Source organism: Vulpes vulpes, chromosome 12 (genome assembly GCF_048418805.1).
Source record: "Vulpes vulpes isolate BD-2025 chromosome 12, VulVul3, whole genome shotgun sequence".
Taxonomy (NCBI): domain Eukaryota; kingdom Metazoa; phylum Chordata; class Mammalia; order Carnivora; family Canidae; genus Vulpes; species Vulpes vulpes.
Genome location: NC_132791.1, coordinates 139,943,500 through 139,955,759, shown reverse-complemented (window position 1 = coordinate 139,955,759; position 12,260 = coordinate 139,943,500).

Genomic DNA, 12,260 nt, shown 5'->3' with positions numbered 1-12,260 from the left:
ACATCTCCATTCTGTGCTTCTGAGGGCTTCCTTTTAGAACAAAATGGTTGACCAGATACCACTACAGCTGCAGACTTTGTGCTCCATTCAGAATCCTTTCACTGCTAGAAGCAGCCCTGCCCCACCCCATATGACCCTCCCTGCTCCAGATCACTGCCTTTTCTCTCTTTACCCTTGTATACCTGGGCACATGAGCTGTGACTCATACTTAACAAAAAAACAGGCATCCCAGATCTTCAGTGACCCTAGAGAGTATAATTTCTTTGTGGTATTGTGATGTTGGGATTTAAAAGAAATACATATTTGGTCATTCAGATGACTAAAATATACTTTAGGTACATATTTGATCTTTGTCCAAAGTTCTGGTCTCCTAAAAGCCTGGGAATTTCCTAAGTGAAAAGAGAGACAAAAGAATCTCTTGTTATGTTAATGAGATGACTTTTGGACCCCACCCAAGGGTGGAGTGTAGTTGCCAGGAGAACCAGTCAGGTAATTAGAGGGTTGGAGGTTTCAAGTCACCCCTCCTGGCCTCCTGGGAGGGGAGAGAAGCGGGAGGTTAAATCAACTACCAATGACCAATGATTTAATCAATCATGACTATAATAAAGTCTCCATAAAAACCCAAGAAAGATAGGGATCAGAGAGTGTCTGGATTGGTGAACAGGTGGCAATTTGGGAAGAGTGGCAAGCTCAGAGAGAGCATGGAAGCTCCATGCTCTTTCCCCATACCCTTTAATAATGAACTCATAATCTAGTGAGTAAAATGTTTCCCTGAGTTTTGTGAGCTGCTCTAGCAAATTCATCAAAACTGAGGAAGGATGGGGCACCTGGGTGGCTCAATGGGTTAAACATCTGCCTTTGGCTCAGGTCATGATCCCAGGGTTCTCCCTCATGCATGCTCTCTCTCACATGAATAAATAAATAATATCTTAAAAAAAAATTGAGGAAGAGGCCATGGGAACTTCTGATCTGTGGTCAGTGGTTCAGAAGCACAGGTAACAATGTGGGCTTGAGACTGGTGTCTGAAGGATGGGGTAGGGGCAGTCGTGGACTGAGCCTTTAACCTGTGGATTCTAATGCTCTGTCCCAGTAAATCCTGTCAGAATTGAGTTGAATTCTTGGACACCCTGCTGGTGTCTGAGAACTGTTTGTTCATTTGGGACATGTCCTCAGCATGTTGGAAATTGAATCTCAAAACAGAAAAGAAGGTACAGAAGATGAATCACACTCTTTTACTAGACCCTGGTGCAACCTACTACATTTCTGAGCCTCTCCACAGAGGGAACAATACTGACCTAACATCAGTGGGAAAATGAACATCAGGAGATCATATGGCTTCTGCATTCTGTATATTTATGGATCAGGCATAGGGCTGAACTTCTTTATTTTTCCAACACCGGTATGACATAGGAAATACAGACAAATGTGAGAATTTAGGCAGGGGGTAATTTGTCATTCTCACCATTTTCAGCCACAGATTCTGGGCTGCAATACAACTAGGCTGAAATTTTCAAGGGTCATTAATGCTTCAGCTGCATGGTTGAGCTCACATTAACAGGAGAGATAATCTACAGATAAATCACAGGTGATGATGGGAAAGTCTGCCTTGCTTTCAGGTCTGTGTGGACAGACCTGCTCATCTCTTAAAGACAGACATGGCTAAAACTCTCCATGACAGTGACTCTCCAAGTATGGCTCCAGCAGTATCCAGATCACCTGGGAGCTGGCTAAGGGACCAGCTTAGAGTGACCTTGCTTTAGTAGGCTGGTTATATACTAAGCAGAGCTGAAATCTACTCAAATAAGAAAAAAAAAATCTTACCTCTACCAGCTACATTCTACTGGTTAAAGGCCAAAGGTATGGGGAAAGAGTTTAAATAATTAAACTTATTATTTAATGGCATTTTAGTTTCTTCTGAAATTTTCTCAGAGCCCATATCCTTTGGGCATGGTTGACTTGGTCCCACTTGGGTTCCCCTGTGGCCAAAAAATCTGTTGGTTCCCAGAAACTTGTCTCTCCGTTCCTCAGCTTCTTCAGCTGGGTCCCCTGCCCCAAGCCAAGATAGCCTCATGGCAGGCTTGCTAAACTCTGTATTCATTGCTTTCTTCACCTTTTGTTGTGCCCAAGATTGCGAATCCGAGAAACCACCGAGGAGCCAACACCGATGCAACCGCACGAGGGTTTATTTACAAGCTCGAGCTTGGGTCCATGTATACCCGACACAGTGGAGCAGGGACTTGGACCCCCAAGGTGGGTTACAGCTGGGTTTCTTATAGGCTGGTCTAGGGGGTTTCCAGAAGGGGTGGAGGAGTTTCTCAAGTTCTGTTTACATTTTGATATGGGGCTTTCAAGGGCATTGAGCTCTGTTCTCATTCTAATAGGGGCTTCCTGCCCTTGGCTTGGACTCTGTTCTTATTCTAATATGGGGCTTTCTAGGACATTAAGCTGTAAACTGTTTTCTTCCTGTAACTGAAGTAATGTAAAGTTCAGCTCTTATTCACAGAGGCCTGGGATGGCTGTACTTGTGCTAACGCTAAACTTGAGGTGGAATGGCCTTGCTTTTTCTTGGCCTCCACACTTTGTGCCATCTTCTGGATCTTCTGTTTTCCATGACCATGTTCTGTGGCTGAAAAATAGAGGAAGAAAAATAATTGTCCTTCTGCCCTCCTGGCTTTTGTGGCTGAAGCCCCTCATAATAAAAGACAGATTAACAAGAGAAAGAAAGAAAATAAAAGGAAGTTTAACAAAATGTATACCTCTATGTACATTGGAGATACCCAGGAAACCTGAGTTAGTCCCCAAAATGGCCCAATCCATCCATTAAATACCATCTTCAGCTAAAGCCAAAAGAAAGATGTTAGCGGGTGGAGAGGCCAGTTATGGGAAGTGACCAGGAAAAGCAGAGTAAACTAGGGAAAAATTGTGATGTAGATTTAAGTCAGTGCCTTTTGCTCTGACAACAGTTTCTTGTGATTTAGAGTCTTCTTTCTCTTCCCGGAACAGAGAGGGAGACATTCTGGCAAGTGGAAATGTCCCTTATAAATGTAAATTTCCCTTATAAAAGACTAAATTTTACCCTGTTTTCAGAGCTTTTCCTGTGTCTGATGGCTCTCAAAAATAATCAGCTTAAAATTATCCCTGTACCAAAAAGGGGGTATTTTATGGTGGTGTATTCTGCTCCCCTTTGGCTGCATAAAGGGGCATGGATCTGAAGAGATTTGGTGAGTACTACCTCAATTGTCTCTTCTGTACCCATCACTCAGCCCCCTCTTTGTGACTGTCTTCGTGGCACTCTGTTGGATGTGGCAGTGGGTAGTAAACTTGATTCTTTTTGGGGACCTACAGCTGTCCGCTGGGTCTAAAGCCAAATACTCATATTGCTTATCATGGTATTTCTTCCACATTTCCTGCCTTTCCCCTCAGGTTCCATCCCAGGAGGGAAGGAAAGAAGAAGCACTGGCATTTTACTTCTTTGGTCCCCTCCAGCTTACCAAACACTTTTTTTTGCCTCTCCAGTGGGAGGTTTATGACTCATTTTTGATCTGTCATTTATCCAACCCAGTTCCTAAGCCATGTGGCAAAATGGATATGGGGAAACAAAATATATAGTGGGACCAGGTGACTTACATTCGAAGTCCTATCTCAATTCTATTTGTTCTATGGGTACAAGATACATTGGAGTTCCTGTCTTTATCTGAGCTCCCCTAGTCCCAGGATATTCTAGACAAAGTAGAAACTGAAAATATAGTATCTACCAAAAAGAGAGAGGGGTAGGGATTTGGAGGGTGCTGCATGACCACTATCAAAGCATTTAGAACTGGAAATAGAGATTATGATAGTCTTTGTGTTTGTGTTTATCTACACAGCAGCAGTAAACCACTGGTCATCTGGGACCAAAAACATAGTTTCATGTTGGAATAATGCCTGTTTTTTCTACTGCTATATTCTCAGTGCCTGTGTCTGGCACATATTAACAGTAAGTGTGTGGAATGAAGGATGAAAGAGGCAAACATGGAGAGAAAGAGAAAGCAAGATAGACTCAGAAATGAGTGAAATAACTAAACAACTATAGTGTGGATGGGAAGTGTAGATGGGAAGGTCATCCTCCAGCACAGAGAAGATACATCCCATCACCCCCAACCACCTCCACCTAAGATATGCAATAGACTTGGTCCAGGAAGAATTCTGATAGTAGTCTAGACATGAGTATTGTTAAAAATAAAACAACAGACCCCAAAATGGAGTCACTTATGCTAAGTCCCACATTACCAAACCAAGACTTAATTATAGCCTTGGTTCTCCCAGCAATGGAACCTTAAACCAATCTATCAGGAATCACTAGTGAGGTCATCTGCCTGGTAGGCCCCTGCCATGCCCTAAGGGGAAGTGACCTTGCAAGAAGCAGTCTTCTCTTTTCCAGTATAACTTCCTTGTTTCTGCTCCCTTCTGCCACTAAAATTTTCACTTGGCACAATTCCTCACAGCTCTTTTCTGTCTGCTAGATAGGATGCTGCCCAATTTACGAATCAATTTTCGCTCACATAAACTTGAAAATTTTAATATGCCTGTTTATCTCCTAACAGTATCTTAATTACCTGGATTTTTACCAATTCTGCTTTTATTTCTCCTTTTTCCTTTTATGAAATTTTTTTCCACCACCCAGCAAATTGCAGCCTCAAGATCCCAATATTTCACTTACCATAAAACACCAGTTTTCCATAAATCCATGTGATTGGAGATGCTCCATTTAAAAACACATTCAGCAAAATCTAGAGGGTTGAGACAATATGTATCCTACCTCTTTCCAGTAGACTGAAATCATACATCCCACATCCTTATTTCACCAATTAAAATGACACATTAATCATTTTCCTTCCCTGTGTTCTTCTTATTTCATGTTACTCTGACTCCTCCCCATTTCTCTGGCGGAAGCTGCTGGGACCATCTGAAACATGCCCACATGAATACTATATGTTTCCACTAAGCTGTGTGAAATGCATCCACGGACCACATGAAACACCTCCTCACAGCTTCCATATGTCCCAGCACAGTGAACACCAGGTGGCCCCAGCCTCAGGCAGCATATTGAAGTGGACTCTTGTCTTCAGGGCTTCCAGAACTCACTTTTGTTCCCCATCTGTCTCTCTTCTCCCCACTAAGTGAACCCCCACTTAAGCAAGCTCTACATCATGCATTGCACATTGGCAATTCTCAGCCATAAGGTCTCAAGTAACTTTTTACTATTGTGGCAGAGTAACTAAACTTCTCCTTCTTCTAAGCAGGGTGGTTAGAGAAGGAGTCTGGGAATTAAAAGCAAGTCGTCGCGCCAGTACATCATCTATGTTCTGACTGCAAAGTAGCCAAATACCGGAAGTAATGTTGCTTAAACAATAGGGCTCCAGGGTTGATGGGGGCTCTCTGATGGCATGGCAGATTGTTTTTCCTCTGTGACCCTCTTGGTCATCCTCTTGTGGTCACAAGCTAATATGGCAGCTCAAACTTGGACTCCTCATATAACACTGCTCAAAGTGAGAAGAGGGGAGAAGGCTTCTCCTGGTGCAAATCTCTCTCTTTTTTATTGGGGCAGAAAATCTTTTTGGGAATCAAAGTCCCCTTCTTCCCTTAGCAGATTTCCCTCTCAAGTCCCAGAGTCCACAGTGATATCATGAATCCACACCCTAGCCATGCAGAAGCTCAGGAATGTGAGGCGCAGACATCGTCTTCCTCTCTATAGGGAGGGTAGGTCTTCCCAGGGTTAGCCAACTGTTAGAGATAGCAAACAACTTACACACTTTCCAAATGCAAACCAACCAATCCAGGGCCTGCACATTACCCCTTTGATGGGCCCTCAAATTCAGGCTGCTATTCCCCTACCCTAATCACCCCAGTGCCAGGCACCAGACAACTAGGGACACTCCCTGTACCACAGAGCCCATTAAAACATTCAAGTTAGCCTATCCTAAATCTGGTCACCCTGCCTCACCTGTTCCTTCCCACAGAAACCATAAAAAAGGCTCTTGCCCACAGCTCTCCCTTCTCCATCTGGCTCCTGACTGCCTTGGTGCTTCTCAACATGGCCCTCTCTGCATGATGTGCCCCCTCGTCTTGGAAACTGTAAGTAACAAACTATCTTCTAAGTGGGAGCTGTCTCCTAATCTGTTGGCCTTACTGGAGCTCAAATTTTCTGTCAATACACTTTGTTTTAGAATCAGCTCTGCTGGCAACAAACCCTTCTAGAAGAGTTTTTGTCTCCCAGGGGAAGATAATGAAAAGGAGTCTCTCTTTCTACATTAAAGAATCAGTACTAGTTATCTGTTTCCACAAAACAAATTAAGACTTGGTGGCTTAAAACAATAATGGTTGTTTTCTTACCTCTCATATTTCTTTGTAGGTCAGGAATCTGAGCAGGATTGAGATGGGCAATTCTGGCTTTGCATCTGGTGTCATCACCCTCAGGCATGCCTGGAGTTGCAATGACATGGGTTTACAGAAGCTTGGCCAGTCATTGTGCTGTGCACATGTATTATCTCAGTGAATCTTTTATATCCATCTTTTGAGATATGTAATATTTATTAGGATGATTTTACAGGTGGGGACAGGGCCTTATCTAGGTTATGAGGTTGGTAAATGGTGTCATTGCTCAGGACATCAGCCCCCTTCTCTCCTCTTTGTTCTCTACCGCACTACTGTATGTTGATATCTTTATAGTACATGCAGATGTTTGAAATAATCTTGTATATTCATGTATCTTTTGCTAATTTGTCTCTGTTTCCAGTGGAATGCCATGTCCTTGAAACAGGGAGCATTGCTCTTGGGGTTCACTTCTTTTTCCCAGAGCCTAGAACAGCCTCTGGCACATTGCACACACTCAGTAAATAGTCACTGAATGAAGCACAGAGGTTGGATTTGCTCTCATGTCTGGCCAGTAAAATGTCACCTGGGCAGCAACAGGAGGTCCTGCCTGCAGTAACCCCCGATCCTAGAACTGCCCCACCCACCCAAAGGTTATTTTTCCACCTTGACTCTTTGGCACGTCCCTCATCTCATCCCTAAGCATTTCTTTGTGTGAAGTTTTAGCTGATTACTCCTGCCCATGAGGCCTTATTCTCTCCTTGTAAAGGTTCCAGATTCACCAGTAGAGTTCTGTATTACTGAGGCTACATTATGCTAAATCCTGTGGGAAGACAGGTGTTTGCACTCCCACAGTTTACCAGTGACAGCTGCAAAATCAGAAGCCATCTCTGCTGTTCTCCCTTTTTCTCTTTTCTTTCCCTGTCTCTTATTCTCAGCCTCACCTCCAGTATGATTGTCAAGCTATGGCAATACGGCTACTTATGGCCCACAGTCTGCATGAAATCCAGCCTTTCTTCTTCACCCAGGACACCTGAAGCAGCCTGCTCAACGGCACATTTGTAGGCAATGGACAGATGGCTTAGCAAGAAATTAAAGTTCTTCACCCCCATCATTTTCCCTTGTAAAAATCTACCCAAAAAGGCTTAGTATTCACAGACACACCCTCAGACATATGCACATACTCATACACACACACACACACACACAACTGTATTCCTTGAGCTTTATTTACATATGCTACTTTATTTCCTGGATGGCTTGAGTTTCTCCATGCAACATTTGTAAGCGGGGAGGGATGGCATGGCCCATCACTTTAAAGGCCCCAGGGAGAGGACCCCAGACATTCTGGCTCTCTCTCCTCCTAACATACAGAGAAGTATGGGGATCAGCATCCTTTTATGACAACAGAGCTGGAGGCCTGTGTGTGTGTGTGAGGCCAAAACCTAGGTAATAATTACTCTTGTCCTCACAATAAGCCTCTAATCCAGTCTCACTTCCCATGCAATAGGGAAATCTATTTTCTTCTGTGCTATTTTACTACTTTCACTATGGACTCAGGGTTCCCAGCCTACTTCTTATACATCATGTTGTTATAAGAGGGCTTTATAAACTATATTGAGCTTCCTTAGAACCAGCCATTTTTGACGAGAGAGAGATAATATTCTTTGTGGGCAGGCTAAGATGGCAGTTTATAGCAGGTGTGATGGTCAGGTGTCTGCTGGCTATTAGCACCTAATAGTCAGGTCTTTCTGGAAACAGCTCATTAAGAGAACTTCTATTTTGCCCACTACGAGCTTCCTGTGATGGTCATTCTAGAAGACACCCATTTGCTGCTGCAGTCCTTCTGTTGGATCATTATGGCTCCCAGTTCAAGGAGGAACTTTGTAGAGAATCCTGAATTCCAAAGCTTTCTCAGACATGCTGAATAGATTGTGTTAGACCCTGCAGGCAATTGCTTTCCATAGAAAGTCTTAGGCCAGAAAAAAAGAGCATAAATCTAGCTGAAGCATTTCAAAATCTGTAAGCAGAATAAATTCCAGACCAGGGTCACGGAACAGTAATTCTCTTCAGACATAATGGTCCTCACTAGCAAAATGTGTTCCCCTTCATATGTAGAAAAATGGAATCACTGAAGGAAAGAGCTGGAAGGGTCTTTGAAGATCATCCAACAGAGAGACCCCCTCATTTTCTTTATGATTTGAAGAGGCAGAGCATTTCTCCAAGCCTACAGTGTGTGAACTAGTTGCAAAGCAGAAACTGGAACCCAGGGAGCCTGACTCCTGGTCCAACATATTCTCATTGCCAATCAGCCCACTGACCTAAGAACTGTGACATTATAATACATTAAGGAAAAAAGAATCGAGGGAGAAGGTTGCTTTTTGAAGAATCTGATTCTTCCACTCTACACTCGAATGAACTGAGACCCAGAGATTCAGAGCAACTTATTCCAGACAGAAGAACTAATACTTCAAGTGGATGTCTTCGCAGCCCCAGTCTGGTGCTCTTTCTCCTAACAGGACTACTTGGACCATCCTTCTGAGCAACATGTCTGCATTTTTGCCATGGTAAAGATGGGGAGCTAGAAAGAAGCAGGTGCTGAAATTTCAAATGACTTCGGGAACTAGACAATAAACCTCAAGGAGAAAAATGGGCTGAGTAAGCAAAATGCAATGTAAAAGAAGGAATTTTGGGGACAGAAACTGAGTCTAGTCATCCCCTCTTAGTACCTTGGTCCAGGTACTTGACCAGAGGCTGATAACAACAGATAAAAGTAATGTCTAGAGAGACTGATGAAGTTAAGCAAGGTCAGGTAAGGACCAAAGCACCAGGCAGATAAAAGTATTAAGCTCTGTGAAAGAGACTTAAGAAAGGAGAAACAGGTGCATTAGAAAGTAAAAATTCCAGGGCAGCTGGGTGGCTCAGTGGTTGAGCATCTGCCTTTGGCTTGTGTTGTGATCTTGGGGTCCTGGTCGTGATCCCGAGGTCCTGGGATCGAGTCCCACATTGGACCCCTCTGCCTATGTCTCCGCCTCTCTCTCTATGTCTCTCAAGAATAAATAAGTGAAATCTTCAATAAAAAAAAAAAAGAAAGTAGAAGTTTGGTACTTTACAGAGTTCAGTCATCATGCGTCAGGAAAGCAAGCTAAGAGACTGGTGAAGAGAGAGGCAGGAAATCAAGCAGGAGTCTTGGGAAACATAAGATAACAAGCTCAGGTTAAATTATGGACTAGAAGAGGTGCATCTTAGCAAGAGACCCAGGAGAACATCCCCGACACCAAGGACTCCATACTGAGGCAACTGATTTCGAATACATGGTTTCCCCTTAATACTTCTGCCCAAGGTCATAGTTTTGCCTCTGAATGTAGGAACGAGTAGATCTACAACTGAAAGCCATTGCACATGTGAGGATTAGGCACCAGATGAAGAGCAGATACACAGGGAAATGCTAGCAGGAGACATATTGGAAGCCCAATTAATTAGCAAAAGCTTGATTTGGTGAGTGTGCAATTAGAGAAAAGGGAGGCCTATCATACTAAAGTTGGAGACTGATAGAAATCGCTGCCATCTGTCACAAGGTGGGGAGTGTGGTGAAAGAGTTTAGCTCATGTTTTGGTCAGAGCTAAACAATTCTTTCTGGTTCTATTTTTCACAGATCAAGGAGGAAGCATTTACGTTCATGTCATCTACTTGCTACGCCCAGCCTAGCATCCAGCCCAGTTGGGGCTTCGAGTGGTTATTCCATGTTTCTAGTACAACATATCACTACTAACTGCATAGAGACTCCTTTCGAAAGCTTAAGGAGGAAGCTGAATAATTGTTCTCAGACAGGAAAAAAAAAAAAAAGGGAAAAAGTCGCCTGTAGGTGATGAGCTCTCAGAAACAGATGTCTTAAGGCTCTCAGGTGTGTGCTGCGAGGAACAGAGTTCAGTCAGATTTGATTAAGTGAACTAATTAGCAAATTTATTTTCATTACTGACACAGTAATTTAGTTCTAGCCTGCAGAGGACTGAAATGTTTCCAGCTTGAAGAGGGCTGTGGATATTCCCATCTACCACAGACGAAGATTCATAGTTAATTGGGATACTTTATGGTTCTCTGGTGGGAAATAAATCTAAACAAGAAAAAATGTGTGTATTAGCAACCATTTTTTCCCCAACAAGTTAATAGCTCTCTGAATTGTGCATCCTACATAAAAATGATTGTGCATTCTGCACAGCAATGATTCTTTTATGAGAAAAGAAAGCCAAAGAGAAAGTAATAGTCAAGTAGCCAATTTTTCAAATGCTGTACACAAAATAGTGAGAGATTGTTAAATTATGTACATTTTCTGTAACTGTAAAGCCTTTTTTTTGGCACATCCTAATAGAAAACTGTGCATTAAGTATAACAAAATGGGAAATTACTGAAAAAACAGGATTAGGGGTTGACCCTTCCTTACCTGGGATTACCTCTTTGCTGTCTCACGGAGAATTATTTTCTAGAAAAACTAAATAAAATATTGCTTCCTTTTGTCTTCTCTGGTAGATGGAGCTGTCCTAAGGGAGACCCTTGATGGGCTTGGGAATTCAAGACCAGGAGTAGAGCTATGTTGGTTAAATCACTCCACATAAGCATTAAGCAAGAATTTCGAGTTTTGAGGATCATTCTTTTTATTTATATTTTAATTGACTGTTAATTCTCTCAACTCTCTTCTACTCTGTAAATTATCCCTCCACATCTTTCCTTTTTCTTGCAGTTGTATTTTGAGGACACTGGGTCCTTTGTCCAGCAGAACCTTCAACAGTCTATTTTTCTGCCTGCATCCTGGTGATGTCGGATGGTATCTCCTAAATTTAGAGATGGAGATGCAGTCAGATTCAGGCTTGATTTCCCCCTATCCCCCACTTCAAGTCTACCTCATAGGTGGTGGTGTACACTCCCATCAGGTGGTACATAACATCTCATCCCGCTTTTGGGGATGTTATCAGCCATTGGTGATCATTATCTACAAGTGTGGGAAATGCAAGGGGCAAATCCAATCTGCTGCCTGCATTTGCAAGTTTTATTGGAATATAGCCACATCCATTGGTTTATATATTGTCTTTTGCTGCTTTTGTACTATAATAACAGAGATGAGCAGTTGTGACAGAGACCATATGTCCTACAAAGCCCAAAATAATTACTTGCTTGTTCTTTACAGAATATGTTTGCCTGACCCCTGGTTTAGATCCATTAAATTATTAGGGGATGAAAAATGGTGACATTCAAATTTGTCATTCATTTTTCACTTATTAGCTACAGTGCTGCTCTAAAAAAATCTCTTTGTCAACTGTTGGTTATGACAGGTTGTGTAGGAGAGAAGAATAAATATTTTATTCTTTCCTTTTTTTAAACTTGTTTTAAAAAAATTATGAGATTGTTTCCTAGCATCCTTCAAAGGTGTTCAGGAAGGCTGTTTATTTTGTTTTGTTTGAGAATTGTTATAAACTCATGACCTTAAATATACTTGAAGTGTTTCAAATCCTCCCAGTTATTTTTATCCTCTTTGATGATCAAGCTGCTTCCTCTTTAGCCAATGAGAGCTCAGACCATAGACTGAGTATAATACAACTTCAAGGATCTCGGGTAGCCTTCTTGCTTTCTGAAATGACGGTTCCAGACTCATCTTGTATTTTTCCTGCTTTAGTCCTGAAATCAGCCATTTCTCTAAGGAACCTCTACTGGAAATGGTGTTTGGAGATCTCAGTCTGGGGGCCACTTGCTAATGGGTTGGTATTATTCCTAGCTCTTTTCACTGATAGAGTAGAAAATACGTGTTACTTAAGTTACAATATATCATGAGTTCAGAACAATACTTCCAATTTAAAATCAAAACCACAGGGTTTTACTTAAATCTTGTTGATCTTACACATGCATATCCTTTCACC